The sequence below is a fragment of the Pan paniscus genome, chromosome 1 (genome assembly GCF_029289425.2).
Source record: "Pan paniscus chromosome 1, NHGRI_mPanPan1-v2.0_pri, whole genome shotgun sequence".
In the NCBI taxonomy this organism is placed as follows: Eukaryota; Metazoa; Chordata; class Mammalia; order Primates; family Hominidae; genus Pan; species Pan paniscus.
Window position 1 is genome coordinate 227,409,359 of NC_073249.2, and position 6,367 is coordinate 227,415,725.

The 6,367-nt window shown below is 44.6% G+C and overlaps 1 protein-coding gene across 10 annotated transcripts in view; it reads right to left on the reverse strand.

Moving 5' to 3' along the window:
- LOC100970807 (tubulin beta-8 chain-like) overlaps positions 1-6,367 on the reverse strand; it is a 61,487-nt gene that overhangs the window by 35,759 nt on the left and 19,361 nt on the right. For 2 of the 10 annotated variants that reach the window (XM_063595310.1, XM_063595308.1), the window contains 3 exons: positions 3,994-4,176; positions 2,433-2,514; positions 2,229-2,347 (listed from right to left, as the gene is read on the reverse strand). The exons of 7 other annotated variants lie outside the window; for them this stretch is intronic. The gene's annotated coding sequence lies outside the window, so the exon portion shown is untranslated. The remainder of the gene's footprint in view (positions 1-2,228; positions 2,348-2,432; positions 2,515-3,993; positions 4,177-6,367) is intronic. One more of the 10 variants, XM_063595318.1, reaches the window with a different exon arrangement.

Sequence of the window (6,367 nt, forward strand, 5' to 3'; positions counted from 1 at the left end):
ATAGAACTATTAGAGAATCTGTTACTGAAAATTCGCCTGTCATTTTATGGCAGGATACTGGCAGAGTATTTTATCAGGCTGCAACATGGCTGCATTTTTCTCCTCATTACGCAAGATGTATCCAAGACATTTTCCCTGTTTCAGGTCATTACTCATCTTGCGCAGCCACTGAGCAAAGCGGGTCACGGGGTCCTCAACTGTGAAGTGGCGACGTGAGACACACGACCTCTGTAACCCTTCAGCCTCCAAGAGTCTGGGATTCAGTACACACAAACTCGCTGTGAAGGATGGGGACACTCACACAGAGGCGCGCCGCCCGCCTCACCCTCTGAGGGTGACTTTCCACAGCTGGGACTGGAGGACCCTGGGGCAGATTTAAAAACTATGATCCCAGACGCACAGACCCAGAGTAACCGCAGCCTGCCTTGTGTTGCTCGGGGGGTGACAAGGGGCACTGGGCAACCCTGCTGGCTGAGACTCAGCCGCAGCCACCTTCCAAGGTTCTAGAATGTTCCAGAACCAAAAAGAGAAGCAGATAGCTACAAGTGAGGGAAATACTATTTCTCAGTGATCATTTACAACCAGCAGCTCCTAAATGCTTTTTAAAAAGGTTGATGAGGGATCTAGAACTAGAAATACCATTTGACCCAGCCATCCCATTACTGGGTATATACCCAAAGGACTATAAATCATGCTGCTATAAAGACACATGCATACGTATGTTTATTGCGGCATTATTCACAATAGCAAAGACTTGGAACCAACCCGAATGTCCAACAACGATAGACTGGATTAAGAAAATGTGGCACATATACACCACGGAATACTATGCAGCCATAAAAAATGATGAGTTCATGTCCTTTGTAGGGACATGGATGAAATTGGAAATCATCATTCTCAGTAAACTATCGCAAGAACAAAAAACCAAACACCGCATATTCTCACTCATAGGTGGGAATTGAACAATGAGAACACATGGACACAGGAAGGGGAACATCACACTCTGGGGACTGTTGTGGGGTGGGAGGAGGGGGGAGGGATAGCATTGGGAGATATACCTAATGCTAGAAGACGAGTTAGTGGGTGCAGCGCACCAGCATGGCACATGTATACATATGTAACTAACTTGCACATTGTGCACATGTACCCTAAAACTTAAAGTATAATAATAATAATAATAAAAAGAGATTTAAAAAAAAAGTTGATGACTTCACTAACTCAAAGAGACACAGTCATTCCTGGAGGCAGGGAGTGCAGGAAGAGCCAGCAGGGTGCAGCAGCAGTCCTTGAAATAGCAGGAAAATCCCACTTGGTCACTTTGTCTGTGCAGATCCACATCTCCATGGAGAAGAAGCCTAACTCCTAAGTTTAGATCTGCCTCTGTTTAGCATTCCCTGCACAGCATGACATGAATGCAGAGGGGGATGACATTTGCTGACTGGTACATCTAAAGTCCTATCAAGGAAGAATGGGACTTGCCCTTAGGCCGAGAAGGCCTAGATGCGTCCGTCATCCCTGGCCAGCTCTCGTTCTTGGTGTGCCCACTGAGCAGCATGAGGGCAGCCTCAAAGACTCGCTTGCCGAGCAAACACTGCCAAATGTCACTGCACAAACCACCGAGTCAGGATCCTTCTCTGAAGGCTTCTCTGCCTACTGGGCACATAGAAACGAGTTTAAAATCTGCAGACAATTGATTTCAAGTGAAGATAGGTGGTGCTGAAGTGATTCCAAAGTGGTGAGTTTGGGCAGCCTGACCAGCTGCTGCCATGGGGGGCTGTGCAGAGCTGCCTGCCTTGAGGGCCGTGCCTGGCACAGTGAGGCCTCTCAAAACCATTCTTGTGAATGCCCTGCTGCTCTCTCAGCACTCCATTTTCATGAACTATTTTGAAGTCAGTGGAAATGGGTTTCTCAGGGCCCTGGCTATGGTTTGAACATGTCCCCAAAGTTCAGGTGTTAGAAATTTAACCCCAGTGCAACCATGCTGAGCAGGAGCCTTAAGAGGTGATGGGGTCACGAAGGCTCTGCCCTGCTGAATGGATTAATGCCATTATCATGGGAGTGGGTTTGCTGTGAAAGTGAAATCAGCCCTTCCTCACTGTCTCACCACATGGTGCCTTCTGCCATGTTATAAGGCAGCGAGAAGCCCTTGCCAGATGCAGCCCCTTAATCTGGGACTTCCCAGCCTCCAGAAGCATAAGCCAAATAGACTTCTACTGTTTATAAATTACCAAGTCTGTGGTATTCTGTTACAGCAGCAAAAAGCAGACTAAGACAGTTGGTCTTCAGAGAGCAGACATTTTCATATTTGAGGATATTTCATCCTTCAGGGATACTTCTCTTATTTTCTCTAAAAGTAAGAAAAATAAAAGCCAGATAGGAAGAACAATGAGTGAACACCACACTTTTTCTCACACCCCAAGTGGAAAATATACCTTTCTTAAATAAGTGAGTGAACAGTCCTGGATGGCTTCACAATAGCATGTTGTAGAATCAATGCATTCTTCTTAAAACTGCCTATAAAAAGAAAAAAACTATATTCAACAGCTGCAATGCTCTGCTCTTTTATTCCACCACAATGCTGGAATTATAAGCACAATTCTCCCTTTGCATCCCTCTTGCATCAACCAAAAGTTGAGTTGTGAAGTGGAGTGAAAACTATTAAATAATCACCATATACATTTGTTTTTGAATATTCACTTTTCTGCAAAAATGTGGTTTTACCACATCTTTAGCTAATATCCTCTAAAGAAAGTGAACAACTTTAGTCCATGGGAAGTACATTATGAGGCCTCAAAGCGAAGATGCTGATAAACCTCAATCCTTTCTGCTTCAGTGTAAGCCTTTCCGTCTTGAACTATATGTGTTAACAAACAAGTGAAGTTTTTTGTTTTTGCTATGAGTTCAGGAGACAGGGAAAGATGGGTAACCCACAGCCTCGTGTCTGGCAGAGTGAAAGGGTGGGCTGGTTCCTGGTATACTGATGTTCTCAGTGTCTACAGGTCCCTTTGTGCAAAGCAGCCTGCCCTGCAACGTCCTCTTTCAAGAGCTGTTTGGACCTGAGCTTTCCCAGGCTCTGACCTCCCTCATGCTTGAATGGATACTACAGCCAGTTAGATCAGTGTCATCCAATTTGAGAAGTCACACTCCTCAAAGACCCAAAAGACCTGAGACTCGAGAAATCCTTATCTGAGGGACCAACATGTAGTTCAGTAAGAAAACACTTTTAAATTGTGAATTAATAGTAAAAAAGAGAAGTATTTTCTTTACAGCATTTAACTTGAAACGAATTCATCATAAGTGCTGTGATGGATTTGAGGTGACTGTCAGTTTGGCACCAGAAATATGTTTCTCAAACACACATAGTTCCCAAGAATATACCAACGAACCTCACAGGTTCTGAAGACCGCAGTTAAAGAAACACATTTTGATATGGTTCCTCTTATATCTAGGTTCATTTTCTCCAAATAACTATACCTTCATTCATTAATGTGTCATTTCTTTCAGGAACTATTTTCTGAGTCTCGAACATATTTCATAGCACTCTCAAGCTTGAGGTTCTGCCTGAACATGCTCCTCCTCCTTTTCTTTTGTGACTCTTCATTTCATATGGAGTTAAACCTGAGCTCCTATATGTGGCTTTCATAATTATCCAAGAGTATTTTCTGGACATTTCCAATTCTGACCCATTTCTGTAGTCCCAAAAGAACTCCTAGCACACAGCTCTGTCCATTTACTTGACTTATTCATTTCTTTAGTAACCACTGGCTGCATTCTAATTTCTTCAGAGAACTGTGCCAGGCACTTCCTGGGGTTCAAAGAAAAATTCAGCAGAGTCCTCCTTCATGACAGACTCTGCCATCAGCACTGGAAATCTCCCTGCAGAGGGCTTATTGTCTAATAACACTGTGCTTAGGGCCACAGGGTTTGGAATCAGATCTGTGTGAATTTGAGTCCTGGTTCTGCCGCTTAACAAGGAGTCTCACAATCACTTACCCACACCTGAGCCCCAATGTCTCCATCTACCCAAGAGTGGGCGAATCGCATGGCGTTGTTGCAAGCATCGTCTGAGAACCAAGGTAATGAACTGACTGCTGATCCAAGGCAGGCACTCAACCGTAGGATTTTAAGGGCCACAGATGTGGGAATGAAGAACTCCATAAAAGATAATGATGGAAACTGAGAGAAGTGAGTGAGATGTTAGTTCAGAGGGAAAGGAAATCTTCACAACACCCTGTCTCAGCAGGATCACCCTTCCTTCCTTCCAGCCATTCAGGTTCCATGAGGGACCAGCCCAGGTTGCTCATCTCCTAGGGTCCTTCCTGAGCATTTCAGACCTGGGTGCATCCCGCACTCACACTCAGTTCCTACCTTGTGCCAGGCCCTGCCATCAGCCCAGAGAGCCATGGTAAGACTCACCATTTCCTTTGAAAGTCTCGTGGGCTGTCTTCCTGTCCTCTCACCTCAACTTCTGACCTCCCAGATTCAGCCCGTGTGCCAGGGCTTCTCAGCCCTCTCTGTGGGTGGTGGAGAAACACGTCCCCTTCTCCACCTCAACATCTCAGGAACACAGTCCTTTCTCCCTGGCCTTTTATACTCTGGGGCTAGAATCCAAACAGTCTCTGAATCTCTACCACTCAGTTTAGCCTCTCCCTCAGTGTGTTTCAAGGAGCACTAATCTTACAAAATGTTCCCAGAAGAAACTGTTTCTGGGGCCAACTAATTATGGGAAACATGGCTCTCTGTATCATCCTCTTGGAGATTTAAAGTATGTTTTGACTATGAGAAATCTTGCAGTAAGGAAGCCTGTTGGTATTTGCCTAACCCAGCATTTCCCAAACTCACTTGTCCATGGAACCCCCCTGCAAGTGACAGCCACACACAATCAACAGGGCCAGGCTCCACCTGGAATGTTCTGGGAAATGTGCCGTATGTAGCTTTGTTCTGTTTCCATTTTTGTTAGCTTCGATGGCAACAAGATTGAAAGCGCCCTGAGATAAGTGACTTTGTTTTGAATTGTTTAGTAATAATAATAGCTAATTCGTAATTCTAAGCACCAGATGGGCATAAAGTAGGTTCTCAAAAAGTGCCCCATGACAGCTCAGCCTCCCTGGAGTGATCATTTTTCAGATCTCAAATTTCCCTGACTCACACAAATATCATTTGGCTTTGGCTGTATGCATGCCCGGCCTCATTGCTTTGGTGTATTTTTAAATAAACGATTTTTAGAGCAGTTTTAGATTCAGAGCAAAGCTGAGCAGAAAGTACAGAGATTTCCCACGTACCCACCTCCCCACATGCATAGCCTCCCCCATTATCAACATCCCCCACCAGAGTGATGCATTTGTTACAGTCCATGAACCTCCATTGACACACTATTGTCACCCAGAGTCCACAGCTCACATCAGGGCTCACCACTGGTGCTGTACATTCTATAGGTTTGGGAAAATATCTAGTGGCATGAACTCATCATTGCAGTATCACACAGAGTAGATCGTCTGCCTTAAAGATCCCTGTGCTCCACCTGTTCATCCTTCCCCACACCACCAGGCCTTATCTTTCACTGTGTCGGTAATTCTGCTTTTTCTAGGATGTCCTGTAGTTGGAAGCACACGGGGTGTAGCCTTCTCAGACTGGCTTCTTTCACTCATTTATGCATTTAAAGTTCCCCCATATTTTTTCATGCCTTGATAGCTCATTTCTTTTTGCGTTGAATAATATTCCACTGCCTGGAGACACCACAGTTTATCCATTCGTCTACTGAAGGACATCTTGGTTGATTCTGAGTTTGGGTGATTATGAATAAAAACAAATAAGCTTCCATAAACATCCATGTGCGGGTGTTTGTATGGATGTAAGCTTTGGTGCATTTTTGGTGTGTGCTCTTGAAAACTGGGCTGACAGTTATCTGAACCAAGCCTGGAGAGCAGGACGTGCCCTGGCTGGCCCCTCACCTGCTTCTGAACAATGAGAGGCATTTTGACCCCCTACACCTCAGGAATGTGACTTCTAGAGGGAGGCTCGGCCTGGCCTGAGGCTGAGCGAATTATCTAGCTCTTAACTTAGGAGTGTCTGATGGTAAAGAGAGATAGGAATAGGCAAATAGCACTTTGCTTCTTAGCAAGAAATTGCAGCAGGTAAGTTTGGAGTATAGAAAGAGGAAAGATGGTTTTAAGTGTTTCTTTAAGCAACTCTCCAAAGATTACAAACTTTCATGAGAATAAGTGAATTTTCTGGTTCAGAGATTGCAGTTGAAATCTGTTCTACCTTGTAGGCAATTTGATCCATGCCGAACAGAAATGTAATAGAGGAACGGAAGGGTGCTAACTTAAGTCACGACTTGGATTAAATTGAGAAATTCAGGTCTTGT